The sequence below is a fragment of the Sturnira hondurensis genome, unplaced genomic scaffold (genome assembly GCF_014824575.4).
Source record: "Sturnira hondurensis isolate 20B ecotype Veracruz unplaced genomic scaffold, ASM1482457v3 Scaffold0025370, whole genome shotgun sequence".
In the NCBI taxonomy this organism is placed as follows: domain Eukaryota; kingdom Metazoa; phylum Chordata; class Mammalia; order Chiroptera; family Phyllostomidae; genus Sturnira; species Sturnira hondurensis.
The window spans coordinates 11,469,857-11,485,010 of record NW_028098001.1 but is presented as its reverse complement, the minus strand read 5'-3'; the positions used below and the strand labels follow the sequence as shown (position 1 = coordinate 11,485,010).

Sequence of the window (15,154 nt, the reverse complement as noted above, 5' to 3'; positions counted from 1 at the left end):
GTAAGTAACTTACAGAAGTGGAAGAGCCTTGGTTCAGACCCGCCCATGCAAGTGGCTGTTCTCCTAATCCCTTTCATTCTTAACTCAGTCTTTTCCCTGTCTTCTCATTTTCCTTTTTGACTTAAAACCGAACTGGACTACATTCTGCTCCTTCTTTCTTTATACATTCTGAATGTTCAACTTGGACATAACATTGAGAATCAAAATGTTTTATCCTGAAACAACTGTTGAGAACCAGAATGTATGGACATAACTGGACTCGTGGGAGTTTCTTCCCCAGCAGTGAAGGACCTGCCTTCATGAAAGTAGAGAGCTAGCAAGCTAAACAGCCTTACAGAGAGCTGGCAAGAAACATCACTAACACTGAAGCACCAGCTGAGGTTGGGAGACTGCTCCAGGCTTGCTTAGCAGTCATACTACCTTTTCCATTTTGCTTTGTTTTGTGTCTTCTCACAAATGGTGAAAGACAAATACCATATGATCTCGCCTTTAACAGGAACCTAAACAACAAAACAAACAAACCAGCAAAATATAACCAAAGACACTGAAATAGAGAACATGCTGACAGTGAGCAGAGTGGAGACGGTAGGGAATTTCTGGGGAAAAGGGGAAGGGTTTACAGGAACTAGTATAAAGGACACATGGACAAAAACTAGGTGGGGGGAGTGGAAATGGGAGGGAGGTGGGGAGGGCTTGTGGGGGGGTGGGCTGGGATGGGAGTAAAAGAAAACTATACTTGAACAACAATTAAAATAAATTTAAAAAAAGAAGGTAGCAAGCAAACATATGAAATTATTTCCCCAAGCTCGTACCCAGAAGGAGAGGGAGAAGAGCCCAGAAAACTGCTGTTGGGTCTACAGCTTCTCTCTCCCACTGCACTCTAGCCAATCTCTTCCTGTATTTTCGTCTCCCCCTCGATCTTTTCACACCAGCCTTCTCCACTCTCTCCATTGATTTTCCACCTTCCACTGCTTCTGCTCTGTGCTCCTTTTCACAAAAAGTAATACAAGCCTTCAGAAGCACCTTGAAGCCTAGGCAGAGCAGTGGCAATGTGAGGAATTTGAGCCACCCTTCACCCCTTGCCATATAACTGCTTTTATAGGGCAAGTCCTAGTGACCACTAAGGCCACTGAGGGACAGACAGGCATCCTTTGGTAGAAACATGCGTATGCAGATGTCTACACTGCAGAGGAAACTGAAGGTCTCTCTGCTGTCCAGTTAGTGTTGAGAAGCAACTAATCAAAGTGCTTCATGTAGAAATTAAAACTCACTTTTGGAGCTAAATTACAGTAGTCCCTCTTTACCCTTGGTGTTTTTTTCTGTAGTTTCAGTTACCTGCAGTCCAAAAACATTAAATGGAAATTCCAGAAATAAGCAATTCATAACTTTTAAATTGCTCACCATTCCAAGTAGTGTAGTAAAATATCCTGAGGTCTCACTCTGTGGGACATAAATCTTTGTCCAGCATCTCCACACTGTAGATTCTCCTCTCTATTAGTCACCTAGTAGCCTCTTGGTAGCCTCACAATGGGTGTATTCAAGTAACTCTTATTTAACTTAGTAATTGGCCCCAAAGCACAAGAATAGTGATGCTGGGAATTCGGATATGCCAAAGAAAAGCTGTAAAGTGCATGTATGTATATGTAGGGAAAAAAACACAACAGTATATGTAGGGTTTAGTGCTATATCAATATGTATGGTTTCAAGCACCCACTGGGAGCCTTGAAACATATCCCCCATGGAGAAGGAGGGAGCATTGTACCTGTTTTCACAAGGAAATGGTGCCTATGAAATGCCTTCCCCCATGTTTCTTCAAGGAAATAACAAATATTTGTTTAGGATTTATCAAAGGCCAGAAACATCCTAAGTCCTACAACTTCTAGGTTAGTTTGGAAATAGCAGTCCAGCTTTTTTTTTTTTTTTTTTGGTATGGTTATTACCAGCCAAGATGTTAACTTTTATAGCTTGAAACTGTTCATTTTTTTCTATACTATCTCATTTTACTTTTATTTATTTATTGCAATATTTTTTGTTGTTCAGTTATAGTTGTCCAACCTTTTTCCCCTTTGCTTTCCCGTGCCCCACCCCCTACACACTCCCACAATCAATCCTGCCCCACCACCATTGTCTGTGCCATGAGTCCTCTATTCGTGTTCCTTTTCTTGCCCTTTCTCCTTCTTTCCCCTGTTACCCACTTCCCCCTCCCCTCTGGTCACTGTCAGTTTGTTCTCTGTTTCCAAGTCTCTGGTTCTATTTTGCTCATTTGTGTGTTTTGTTAATTGGGTTCCACTTATAGGTGAGATCATGTTGTATTTGTCTTTAAAATTATTCTGCCCAATGTGCAGTCCAAACTTTAAAGATGAAGAAAGGCTGGATGATTTTCCCCAAATTAATGTAGTTACGGAAAAATTAGTTAAATTCAGTTGCTCTCAACCATGGGCTAACCCCTCTTCCTCTTGATCCCAGTGTTTAAGCTTACATTTGTGCCAGTGAATTAAAATGATCAGTAACAAGTAGTTTGAAGGGATACTCTACCTGTTCCCAGGTTTTGTTGTGTAGACTAAATTCTCACCTGTGAACATCTTATAGAGCATTGTTACTCTACCATTAAGCACCTTATAAGTGTAATTTCCTAAGGTGTTATTTTTAAGAATATTTATATGAAGTTTATGACCACATAAAAATCTATCCATTGTCCTGATTAGTGATCTTAAGCAATTCAATATGCAAGCTACAAATATGATACACAAACCTATATCATCACTCTTAAAATCAAACTTCATGTAGATTGTTCTTCAATAAAGTTCTTTATCACTGAGACCAACCAGTATTTTCTTGTACTATCAGTGCTGGTTATGCCAGAAGTTCTTCCTGTTTTGACACGTTGGTGAAATGCCTGCAGTTTCAATCAGTGTTGCAAGTCCCGTGGACCAGACTGGTTTGCTGACTCTAAACAAAAGAGACATTCAAAAGTTACATTCATTGGGCAAAACGTAAACGGGAAATATACATATATTTTCAAATATGAATAAGTAAATTCCTTAGCCCAAAGTAATATTTCTATTGTAAGTTTTTCCTTCTGCAAGTTTTTACTGGAAGAATGTTTAACATATCTGAAGAAAATGTTGATGTTTACTTATAGTGCTTATAAAACTTTGAGACGTGCACAAGAGAAAATATAATAATTTATTCCTCTTTTCTAAAAGGAATTTGACCTAAAATATTAATGTCCGTTGTGGAAAAAAATAAAAGACCATCTTCTATGTGTATATCCAGCTCATATACTTAATGAGGTATACCTAGGCAGAAATACCTAATGGATATACCTATGGTATAAGTATAACCATTTTCTTATACCAGATATCGAGCTCATATACCTAATTAGGTATAGTCATAACCTAATATATGTGTATGTTTGGAGATATTTTTAAAATCATTCTATTCATTTTGCTAGCACCATTTGATATGTCAAATTCAAAAATTTTGTAACTACCACAGAATTTGTAGCAGTTATGGAATCGGTATATTTAATCATATGCATAAACCATTCGTTGATTCAGTAATAACATTTCTATAATTACTTTTTTAAAATTTTTATTTATTTATCTTTAAAGGGGAAGGGAAGGAAAGAAGGAGAGAAATATCAATGTATGGTTGCCTCTCCTGAGTCCCCTGCTGGGAACTGGCCTGCAACCCAGGAATGTGCCCTGACTGGGAATCGAACCACAATCGTGTGGTTCGCAGGCCCGCACTATAATTACTTTTTGTCGAAAGACTTTTTCTATGAATTTCCTTCCCTTGCCTCATAATTATGGGTTGCCAAATAAATAAATAGTACAATTAATATTGTCTTGATGATATTTGAGAGAAGTTACTATGAAATATAGTAAACAACCAAAAATGCATTATTGTAGAAAGTCTGAGAAACTGAACACAAGAAATTATGTTGAAACAAAAATGTTTTCTTAAAGCTACTAAGATGACAAGTGCTTTTATTTCTTTTTTTTTAAAGATTTTATTTATTTGTCTTTAGAGAGGAAGGGAAGGAGAGAAGGAGAGAAATATCAATGTATAGTTGCATCTTGTGAGTCCCCTGCTGGGAACTGGCCTGAAACCCAGGCGTGTGGCCTGACTGGGAATCGAACCGCGATCGTGTGGTTCACAGGCCCGCACTCAATCCACTGAGCTACACCAGCCAGGGCCGACAAATGCTTTTAAAAGACAGGGTTTTTTTTTCAACACTGAAAATTACTCTGGGAAGAAAAATCTAACCTAACCTTGGCAATCCTGGGCTCCCTCAGTAAAATGTGACTTGGGAAACTAGTTGGGGACTCTGTGGGGTTGGAATGGGGAGCACTAAGACGCCTGAGTTTATTCTAGCTATATGGGATAAAAGAGATTCCATTTAACTTTCTAGTAAAAAGAAAGCCTTCAAGAGGCTAGTTAATTGACTCTGAAAGATTGGTTTCTAATAAGCCACAATTCCAACAGAGGTAGTGGGAATTAAAAGGGAGTTTGGACTAACACATGATTAAGTATTCACCATCCAGATAAATAAGATATCTCTAAAGAAGAATAGAAGAACTGTCCTTCAAGTTTTGAAATTTGTAATTAGTCAATGAAATGAGTACTTGTTTAGCATAAAAGAAGTGACATTCTCAATTTTCCTTAGCAGAAAGCCAGGTTAGAATATTAAAAGAGAAAAAATGATGCCTGCAAATTTTTTTTGTCTCAAAAAAACCTCTCCCTAGTTTTTATTAAAATTCTGAAGATATTTGTTTTTTCACTGACATTAATTTGGCAATCACATCCCACTCCATCCACTTAGCATGAGTTCTGTGTGAGTGGTAGTTCGACATCCTCCCACTGACCAGGAATATATGGTTTTGTTGTGTGTTAGAAAAGAAATGCTTCTTGTAAGCACTTGTAACTTGTCTAGTAGCTTCCATTCTACTCCCGATATGTCCTGGAATGTAACTGACATGCTTCTGTGGGTTACAGGGCTTGTTGAGGAAGTTAGTATAATCAGATGTGACACAGGCAGCTTGTACGCTCCTGAGTCCTGGTGATACCTGCAAGGCGAGTCTGTTTGATGCTCAGAGTAGTGCATCTATATTTCTGATTCATTATTCAAAAAAAATAATAATCCTAAGACGATAACATCAAAAAGCCATTATATTTTACTTTAAATTTTATTGTAGCAGAATATTATATTTATGTAGTATATTACGATGTATTATATTTCATATAACTATAGACCAAGTGAAAAGATGACTTAAAAATATTTCTGACATGAAAATAATTACCCTTTATGTATTGGATAGGGCATTATTTTGAGTCACACTATCTTTGTAAATCACAGAGAATGACCTGTCATGACTAACTCTTAATCCATTTTTATATCTAAAGATAGCAAAGATTTGAATTAAAAAAAGAAAATGAGCTAATAACTTAGATGCTTTATGTACATGATATTAAACAGCCAGATGCTGGTTAAAGTTCTTGTTTTTAATAGAACAAAATGGAAATTTCGGTTGTCTTCTAAATTTAATTAGACCAATGTTATTCACTTGAAACTTGCATTATTGATTTTGAATGCCTGTAGTGATCAAATTAGCCAGAGGCTTTACAAACTGTGCTTTACATTGCACTAAAACATGAATAGCCCGAGCCTTCAGCTCTGCTCAAATCCTAAGGTAGAGTACTACACCTGTATCTGTGATTTGCAGGACAGTTGGGGGGCACTGGATGCAGCCTCTGTGGGAAGTGAGACTGTGTGTACACACGCTTGTATCTTCCCTAATTTTCTTCCTAGATATTTGTTCTTTCACACATCCTTTCCTATTTTCTATGTATTGGTACAGATAAATGGCTATTAAATCAGTGCTATCAGCCATTATTAAGCTGCCTTTTGTAAATACTTTAGGTCTGATCACTATGGTTACCTAAAAATCACCTGGCAAATAATCTAGATTAAACTATAGAGGGAGGGGGGAGCACGGGGGTGGGATGGGATGGGAGTAATAGACAGAAAACTGTACTTGAAAAATAATTAAATAAAAACATCGGAAGAAAAATAGTCTAACTATGTTCTGCGTATCTGTAGTGAAAATTCTCTAGTTAGTAGAATAATGTTTTCAGGTGGAATATAGTCAACTTTAAAGTTTTAATAAATATCCTCAATGCTATTACAAAGCAAAGTTTCCTATTTTATGACCATTTGCTGACTCATTTTTCTGAAGCCCCACTTATATATGATTCATGGGAATTTTTTGTTTTAGATTTAACTTTTCCTTGTCTTGTTTAGTCTTGAACACTTCCAGGAACACTTCAGAAACTCCCACCACTGTTCTGTGTTTTTCAAATCAACTGATATATGAGGAATAATCAGTTTTAGATTTCAAATTATGCTTTCATGCACAGGTATAAATTTTTTTAAATATACCATTTACTTTTTTAAATTTTTTATTTTTATTATATTACAGCTGTCCCAGTTTTTACCCCTTTGTCCTCCTCTGCCCAGCCCCCTCCCTCTCCCATAGTCAATCTGCACATCATTGTCCATGTCTGTGGATCATTCATTCACACGTGAATGATCCATGGACATGGGTCGTTCCCTCCTTTTGACTAGTCCCTTCCTCTTCTTTTCACCATTATTCCCCTCCCCCCGCCTTCTGGTTGCTGTTGGTCTGTTCCATGTTACTGTTATGAAAATATTATCTTATTACTCAAATTATATATTAATAAACATTTTGACTAAAACTTTTGTTCTTATATTCTTAAAACATTTAAGTATCATGACTGTGTATCCCAAATCAAAAACCAAAATATGTGGTTTAAAAGTACTAATATGATTAGGAAGAGAAAGGGACAGTATATTTTAAAACTGTTTAGTTCTTCAAAAATCTAAGATGCATGGTGGTCATCTATCCACTATATAGGATTATGATTCTTTCTTCAGTTTATTCCTCTCAGATGGTAACATTTTATATCATTTATTGTGATATAGCAGAAATGAACTACAGAAAATTTAATTCAACATTCACAAACCAACAGAGATAGCATTACATTCTTCTTCTTGAAATTAAAAGGCTTTTGTGCACCTAGTTAGAAGCACTGGCCATAACTATGGGTCTTGTAAAATTGAAATATAAATTATGCTCCCAGAGTGTGTGGACAAATGTGTGTCTCCCTGAAGGATACTGTAGTCTTCTCAAACACAAGGGAACCCAGTTTCAAGTCTCTTGCTGTGACATCTAATCTACCCATACGGCTCCCTTCATTTTTGGTCTCAGTCTACTTTGCTTTCATTTGGGGCTGATGCCACTTTGTTTTTTAAAATCAATTTGGCCAATAAATGCCTACAATATATTTTACTATATTTAATTGCACTAGAAATTTTACTTTGATTATAATTAAACAGAAAATATCAACTATGATATCATTATAACATAAATTGGTCCAGCATCTGTGTTGGATTACATTGCCCAAACTCATGAAGCAGTCAAATTTTTGACTTGGCCATCCCCTGAGGGCAATTATCAGTTGAAATTTCTTGCCAGTTGAAATCTGTTTTACTGTTATTGTTCTCATTGTTCGAATTGTAATATTCTCCTCTGGGTCTTCCTCCCACCAGCCCATCCTGCCTGTTACTTGGTCAAAGTTTTCTAGCTGCCATATCTTTTTTAAATCACTTTTCTAAATGTAAATGTTGACACAACTGGCTGAAATAGATAAGTAGAGATGACCTTACTTCAACTAGGGTGGTCAAGAAAAGTCTCTTTCTAGAGAAAATAATTTTTCCAAGAACTAAAAAATAAGCAATAGCAAGCCATTAGAAGTTGGGGAAAGAGTGTTCCTGGCAGCAGGAACAGCTCATACCCAGAGTGACAGAAATCTGGTGTCCTGGAGGAACTGAAACAAACTCTATGGCACCAGAGCGTATTGAGGAACAGAGAGAGGGCACAAGATTAGGCTGGAGAGAAAGTCAACGGATAAATCAGGTAGGCCTTGGGAGGATTTTATTGTTAGTGCAAGAAGCCACTGAATTTTTTGAGCGATGAATGACGTTATCAGGTTTGTCTTTGAGATCCTTCTTACTGCGCTATAGAATAGAGAATCAAAAGGAGCAAAATAGAAAAAGGAAGCCAGTTAATAAGCTGCTACAGATATCTGGGCAAATAATGATGCTGGCTTATAGTACTGTTTTTCAAACTGTGGGTCACAACCCATTAGGGTCACACAGGTTTTTTTTTTTTTGGTGATTTTAACCAGCAATATCATTGAAATAGAATGATGTACAATAGAAAATATCAGATGCCATGGTGTAGTTTCATGACATTTGCTTTTAGTTTTTGATGCATATATATGCGTATTGGCCAGTACGGGATTTTAGCGTGAAGTGGATTTACTACTCAGCATAGTGGTCCTAGAAACCACTGGCCTATACTAAGGTGAAGAGGGATTTAGTCAAAATAAAGATATCTTCACATACATGGAAATGGAAGAGGTCACCTTGCGAAGGACAGAAAGGGAGAGGATACAGAGTTCTGTGATATATTTTATTTCAAGTATTACATTCCTGTGTTTATACCCTGCCTGCTACTTAAAAATTGTTTATAATTATGCAGAGTAAAACTATAAGAAAATTATACCATTAATAGGGGAAAATTACAGGTAACCAGCTCTTGTTGTTGTTGTTTTTGAAGGGTACATTTAAAAAGAATTGGAACATAACCTGATGGTCACCAATAGGTCTTTTCTCATACCTTTTGGCTAGACATTCCTCTTCTGGGCAATTGCTATTCTCTAGGAGAGTTAATAAATAAGCTTAGACTATTGACAAAAAAAATGCATTCAGGGGGGGAAATATTAAACTCAATGCCTATTAAGTTTTCATTTCTTCTGAGAAGGAATATCCCTTGATCTTCTGAGGTAAATAAGACCAACTTTACTGAACTTCTCCACAATCCAAGCTGATCCTTGCTCTATTTAATGTATAAAGTCACCGCTGTTGATTTGTGGAAAACTTCCATCACCACAATGAGTAATAAAAAGTGTATAGTACATTGGATCAAATGGTGTGTTTATGTTTCATTTTGTCTAGTGTAGGATAGAATGACTCCCTTGAGAAGGTCATCTTAATGAATCTCTCTATCCATATCTACTTGAGCAGCTTGAATTTAAACTGATTTTTGGGACAAGTCTCTAACCGATGAGAAATAGACTTATAATAAATCATCACTAAAACTCAAAACTTGCCTTGGAAAGAAAGGGCACATGTGCAGGGCAATTAGCAAATGCAGAAACCCTTTAAATCACACCCTTACCTGGGGAACTTTATGCTGTGCTGACGAGAGGCAGACTCTAATAATAAGCCTTTCCACTTTCCACACATATGCCCACACCCACAGTCTATGAACATGTTAAGACCCATATGTTCCAACAACCCATTTACAAATTGCTAGATGAGACCAACATAAATTCCCTACTCCCTCTGCCATTTGAGAAAAACAAATGTACTATTCATCGCCTTTCTTCTTCCTGGGATACTTTGCATCAGTTGTAAAAACATGCCTCTCTCCTACTATCAGAAACCTGCCTTGTTTTGTGGCAGGTGACAAAGACTGCAATTGTGTTTTAATAATAAACTCTTAGAGATTTTCAGAGTCAAAGAAATGAGTCTCTAATTGTAGAAAATTAACTTCCAGTGGGAGCTACTTTGGTTGCTACTTGAGATGCCTTACCCATTGCTTCTCAAACCAGGCCACCAAAGTAATTGACTGCATGTGCTTAATCTCCACGCACTTTGAGGGAGCTACCCAGTGAGCAGCTCGTGACCTGACTAGTTGGGCTGCTGACTCCACTGTAAAAGCAACTCCTGTTCTGATGAACCATAGATTTTCAGCAGGCACATAGCTGGAGACAGCACAGCACCATAATTTTTAATCTGTTTCTTCATTTTCAAACCTCACAATGTTGGACCTTTCTGAAGAATTTTAGTTTGGTTTTTATTATTCACTGAGGAAGCCTGGTACAATAAAAGCTTCCTCTTAGCATAGATAAGACGAACAGACTAACAGTTCTTTGGGTAAGTAGGATTATTTATCAGGAAGCTGTTGATAGTTCATTGCTGACCTGTAAAAACCTAGCAAGAATGAGGTCAACTAAAATAATGGGTCCATTTAAAGTTTGGGTCATGTAAGACCTCATTAAGGATCACATTATTTCAACAAAGAAAATATTGCAGAGAGCTCTCCTCTTAAAAGGAAATAGCTATTTTTTCCTGCTGGAGAGCTTCCAAACCGCACCATTGCAAAACTTAAACACACTGAAAGTTAATGTTTAACTGTCTTATTCTAGTTGTCTTGAAAACCCTTTCCCCCTTGGTAACTGGTTTTTGTTGAAATCCAGGTGTCATTTGGCTTTTAATCCTGACTATGTTACTTACGCTGGGTGAACATAATTTTATTGCTCATAGGTTTTTTTTACACCCTACATAGTGTAAAGTGTATTCTGCATTGCTCTGTGTGATTAGGAGAAGTAGTAATCAGCATTTTACTAGAGTCGGGGAAAACAGTTAAGCAGGGCTGGCCCAAGGCATGATTATGAAATCCCTGAAATTTTTAAAGCCCTTGCCTCCTAACTTCTCATTTAACTCTTTTTGTGCCCTACCCTCCGTGAAATCTTGTCCAGCCAAGAGCTGTGTGGCCCCTCTAAACATCAGTTTCCTCCTGTGTTGGAGGATAAACTGGGAGCATGCATAATATCATGTATAACATATGGTCTAATACATAGTGCATGGTGAAGATTGCTGGGTCGTCACCCTCATCTTCATCAATGTCTCCTAAACCTCAGTAGTGAAGGATATTTAATACTCATTTACAAATTGCTTATAAGAATGTTGCTTTTAATAATTTCACTCATGAAAACTGGAAAATTACCCAAACTCCAAAAAACGTGTCTGACATTTAGTTTCTATAAGAGGTGGAGAAGAGATGTGGCAGCAGGTTGGCAGAGGCTTTCCCACCCTGCAGTGATGTGACAGCTGCCTGATCCTTGGACTGATCTTACTGGGACAAAAGTTGGTCATCTGAGTTTGGCATGGAGGTCAGGTAGCATGCGGTGCCTGACACTCTCTCCACAGCTGGAGAGCCTATGTCCCATTCACTTCCAAAACCACTCCCCTGGAAGCCCACAGATCTGTTTTTCCTACCTCTCTCCTGCCATCCACCATCCACTTAAGGATCTGATTAGTTAGTGCATTTTTAAATTCTGTAGTAGCCGAGGCAGATGCAGAACTTGTGAAATCTGAAGCTTGCAATTATAATTATAGAGGCCACCTTTAATTGAGAAATGCAAAATAATAGATATAAGTGAACATTTAATTAGAATAAGATAAGAAATTACCATGAAGTATATATTTAATAAGCAGACAAACATCACCATAAAACTCATGCTTTTATTTGCCTTCCTGACACACCCTATGGTGTTTTTATTCCTAACTTTTTTCACTTCCATATTCTGAAGAGAATATGGATAGAAGATAATTTCTGAGTTAAGTTGGCATCAGAAAATCTAAAGCTTTGTTTACAATTTTATATGTATGATGGTTTGAAGAATTTTCCACAAATGAGCTTCAGGCTCTGAACATTTCAAATCTTTTCTTTCGTTCTCCTCTGTCATCCACATACTCCTGGCATTGTAGAATAGGCTCCTATTGCATTCTAACCTTTAACCCCGTGTTTTCGTTCCATGATCCCAAGCAAGTGGGATCAGGAGTATTTCTGAAAGTATTCCTTCATGAGGACAGTTAGCAACAATTTAGCTTTATCCAGAAGTAGATGCAGACTACATTTCACAAAACCCAAACTTAAAGGATCACAGCTCGATTTCCCATTAGCCAAATATCCAAAATGAACATAGCCAATCTGACACCACCCAACAGAAAGATATGTGGAGAGGAATTTGAAATGGGAAGAGGTAACCGTCTTAACTGACTGTGACTAAAATGTTTTACTTTTTCAAATCTTAAAAAACCCAACGCCTGAGCAAATGAAAGTCCCCAAAGACGTAAACTTCTTTAGCTTAACAGAAAATACACCTCTCAACAGACAGGTTAGTCCAATACAGAAATCTGAGAATGAAGAAGAGGCTCTACCTTTCCATACTTATGGAGGGAGCTCTTTTACGCAGAAGAACTTGGCAATTTATAAATACGTATATATATGCAATAAATTAATATCAGTATTATTTAAAGGCTATTGTGCCCAAGCATGAGGTGATATCAGAGACAGAAATCACAAAACCTGGCTGCTTGGGGAATGGAGAAAGAATTTGAGTTGACCTCCTCCTGAACTATGAAATACCTGGTTGTCTCCTGCTACTTTCTTCAGTCCTGCCCAAGGTGATATGAGAAAAAAGTTAGAGCATGGACAAGTTAGAGAGTTTGCCTCATTAAGCCTCCATATCTCATCTATAAAATAGCAATGATAGTATTTTCTTACAGAATTGTGGAAAGGACTAAATGGACAGTACAGTTGGCACCTCATAGATGACTAAGATATTGTAGCTATTATTCTTACTGTTCGCATTTCAACTTATAACTATAATGGAAGAATCAGGAGGGGAATATTGGATTGCCTAGGATCCTGGGATTCCAGATACAGGATACAGAGCATTGAAGGTCAGACTCTATAAAAACTCAAAGAGATGCTTTCAATTCCAGCTTTTTCACTTTCTTTTAGGGCCCAATAGCAATGCAGTGAAATTGGCCATGGCAACACCACAGCCACAGTACTCTGTGGACAGAATTCGTCAATAAACATGAGGCTTTTAGGAGGCAACAGTAATTCATATCTGGCCCAGATCTTCCTCCTGGTATAGGTTCTAACTCTGAAATTGCATGAATTTGGGAAGTGTTTTAGACTGAGAGATTTTGATATTTGAATAGGATCAGCAAACTGCCCCTGGTAATGGCTGCAAAGAACTGGCACTGAGCACCCAGCAGGTAATAGCGGTTCTGTGAAGGTTTTATGAATTCAACTAAAGTGATCTGTCCTCAGAGGTCCTGGATGCTTCTGCCTGGGCATAGCACAAGTTCTGAGCAGCCTGAGATGTCAGACAATTAAAGCAGCAGGGCACTGCCACTAGTGATTGGCTCTGAAGTCTGACTACCCTAAGTCCCAAATTCTAGCTCTAGCATTTAACATCTTTACGACCTTGGGCAAGCTACTTAAATTCTCCGTGTCTCAATTTCTCACTCTAAAGTGAGAATAATAAAGTACCTCATAGGGTTATAATGAGTATTAAAATAAAGATTAAATTAGCCCTGACTGGTGTGGCTCAGTTGGTTGGGCACTGTTCTGTGAAGTGAAAGGTTGCCGATTCGATCCCAGTCAGGGCTCATGTTTCGTCCCTAGTCAGGGTGAAAGGCAACCAATCAATGTCTCTTGAATAGATGTTTCTCTTCCTCTCTTTCTCCCTCCCTTCCCCTCTCTCTAAATAAATAAACAAATGAACTCTTAAAAATAAGGATTAAATTATATAATATCTCTAAAGGGCTTTAGAACAACAGTGCCTGGCAAGTACTCTTTGCAAGTGCTCAATAACAGCTAGCTCTGTTGTTAAATGGGAAATCTAGTGGACATGTCCAGCAGGTATTTGGCTTTGTGGATCTGGCAAAAAAAGAGATATTAATCCAATATAGATTTTTAGAGAAAGACAGCAGAGTAAATAGAAACCAAGGTAGCAGGAGTAGTGACAAGAGAAACAGCATGTTAATTTAAGAGTGAGTCCTAAAAGAGAATGAGCTGCAGATACAGAAGTCAAGATTCCCAAACCAAGAGGCATACCCAAAAAGATAAAACAGACCTGTCCTTCGTAGAGTGACATGGTAAGCGAAGAAGACAAAAGTAAGAAAAGAGGACAAGAGGAGAAACAACCTATAAAGCAGCTTAAAAAAAGATGAAGAGGGCCTAAAGGAAGAAAAGAAGCCAACAAAAGAGCCAGATATAAAAGAAAAGATAGAAGTAGAATCAAAAAGGAAAAATTTAGCTAACACAGAAGTTATATTAACCTCTGATTCTGAAGAAAGAGATGATCAAGGAGGCAAAAAGAAGAGAAAAGGTGGAAGAAAATTTCTGTCTGATCATAGAAGGAATATGCTAAAAGACCAACATGAGAAAAAAACAGAAGATAGAAAACACAAGCAAAAGAAACAAATGGAAACTGGGCAGCAGAATAAAAATGAAGGAAAGAAGCCAGCAGTTAAGAAAATGAAGAAGAGAGAAACATCAATGGATTCTTGACTTCAAAGAATATATGCTGAAATAAAAACTCTATTCAAAGTTGATCATCTTGATGTGAACAGATGTGAACAAATATATTGAGGTCTTGGATGAACTTGCTTCACTTCAGGTCACAAAGCAACAAGCTCAGAAACTCACAGATAATTACAAATAATTATAACAGTGAAGAAAATACAGCGATTCAAAGTGACTACATTATCATGAAAAAGTCTACAGTGTTGCATAGCAAGTTTAAAAACATGTTTTTGATTGCTGTAAGAGATTCTGTAATCACACAAGAGTTGAATAAATCTCTTGCTGAACAAAGATAGCATGAGGAAGCGAATAAAACCAAAAATCAAGGGAAGAAAGAGCCAAACAAAAAGCTAGAAAAGGAACAAATAGGTTCAAATACTCAAATGGAGGATATGATGCTCAACACAGTAATCAACCGTAGCATGTGAAAAAGAAGACAAGGCAATCAATAAGAAAAAGCCATCCCATGAAGATAGAGAGACTGAAATATCTCTGAAGGACTCTATGTTGACATACATGGGATATACCAAACATTTGAGAAGTTTGTAATGGTTTTCATTTGAAGTACTTAGATGGCTGAAAGTTTAAAATTTTTAGAAGCATAGGTTTTAAGGGAGAAAATCTCTGTATCTTTGTTTAAAAGTAATTAAACATTGCTTAATTGTAAAAAAATAGATTAGATTTTCTAGTTGTATTAGTTTCTTTTGGCTGCTGTTTAACTTGGGGTTTAAAACAACAAATATAATTGCTTCAAAAAGAATAAATTGTCTAGGAATAAACATAACTAAGGATGTAAAAGACCTGTACTCAGAAAATTATAAGAAGACATT

At 37.2% G+C, this 15,154-nt stretch overlaps 1 pseudogene; it reads left to right on the top strand.

Annotated features, from left to right (window-relative positions):
* Nucleotides 1–11,915: 11,915 nt before the first annotated feature.
* LOC118982306 (PC4 and SFRS1-interacting protein-like) lies at nt 11,916–14,873 on the top strand (annotated as a pseudogene).
* The last annotated feature ends 281 nt before the right edge of the window (nt 14,874–15,154 follow it).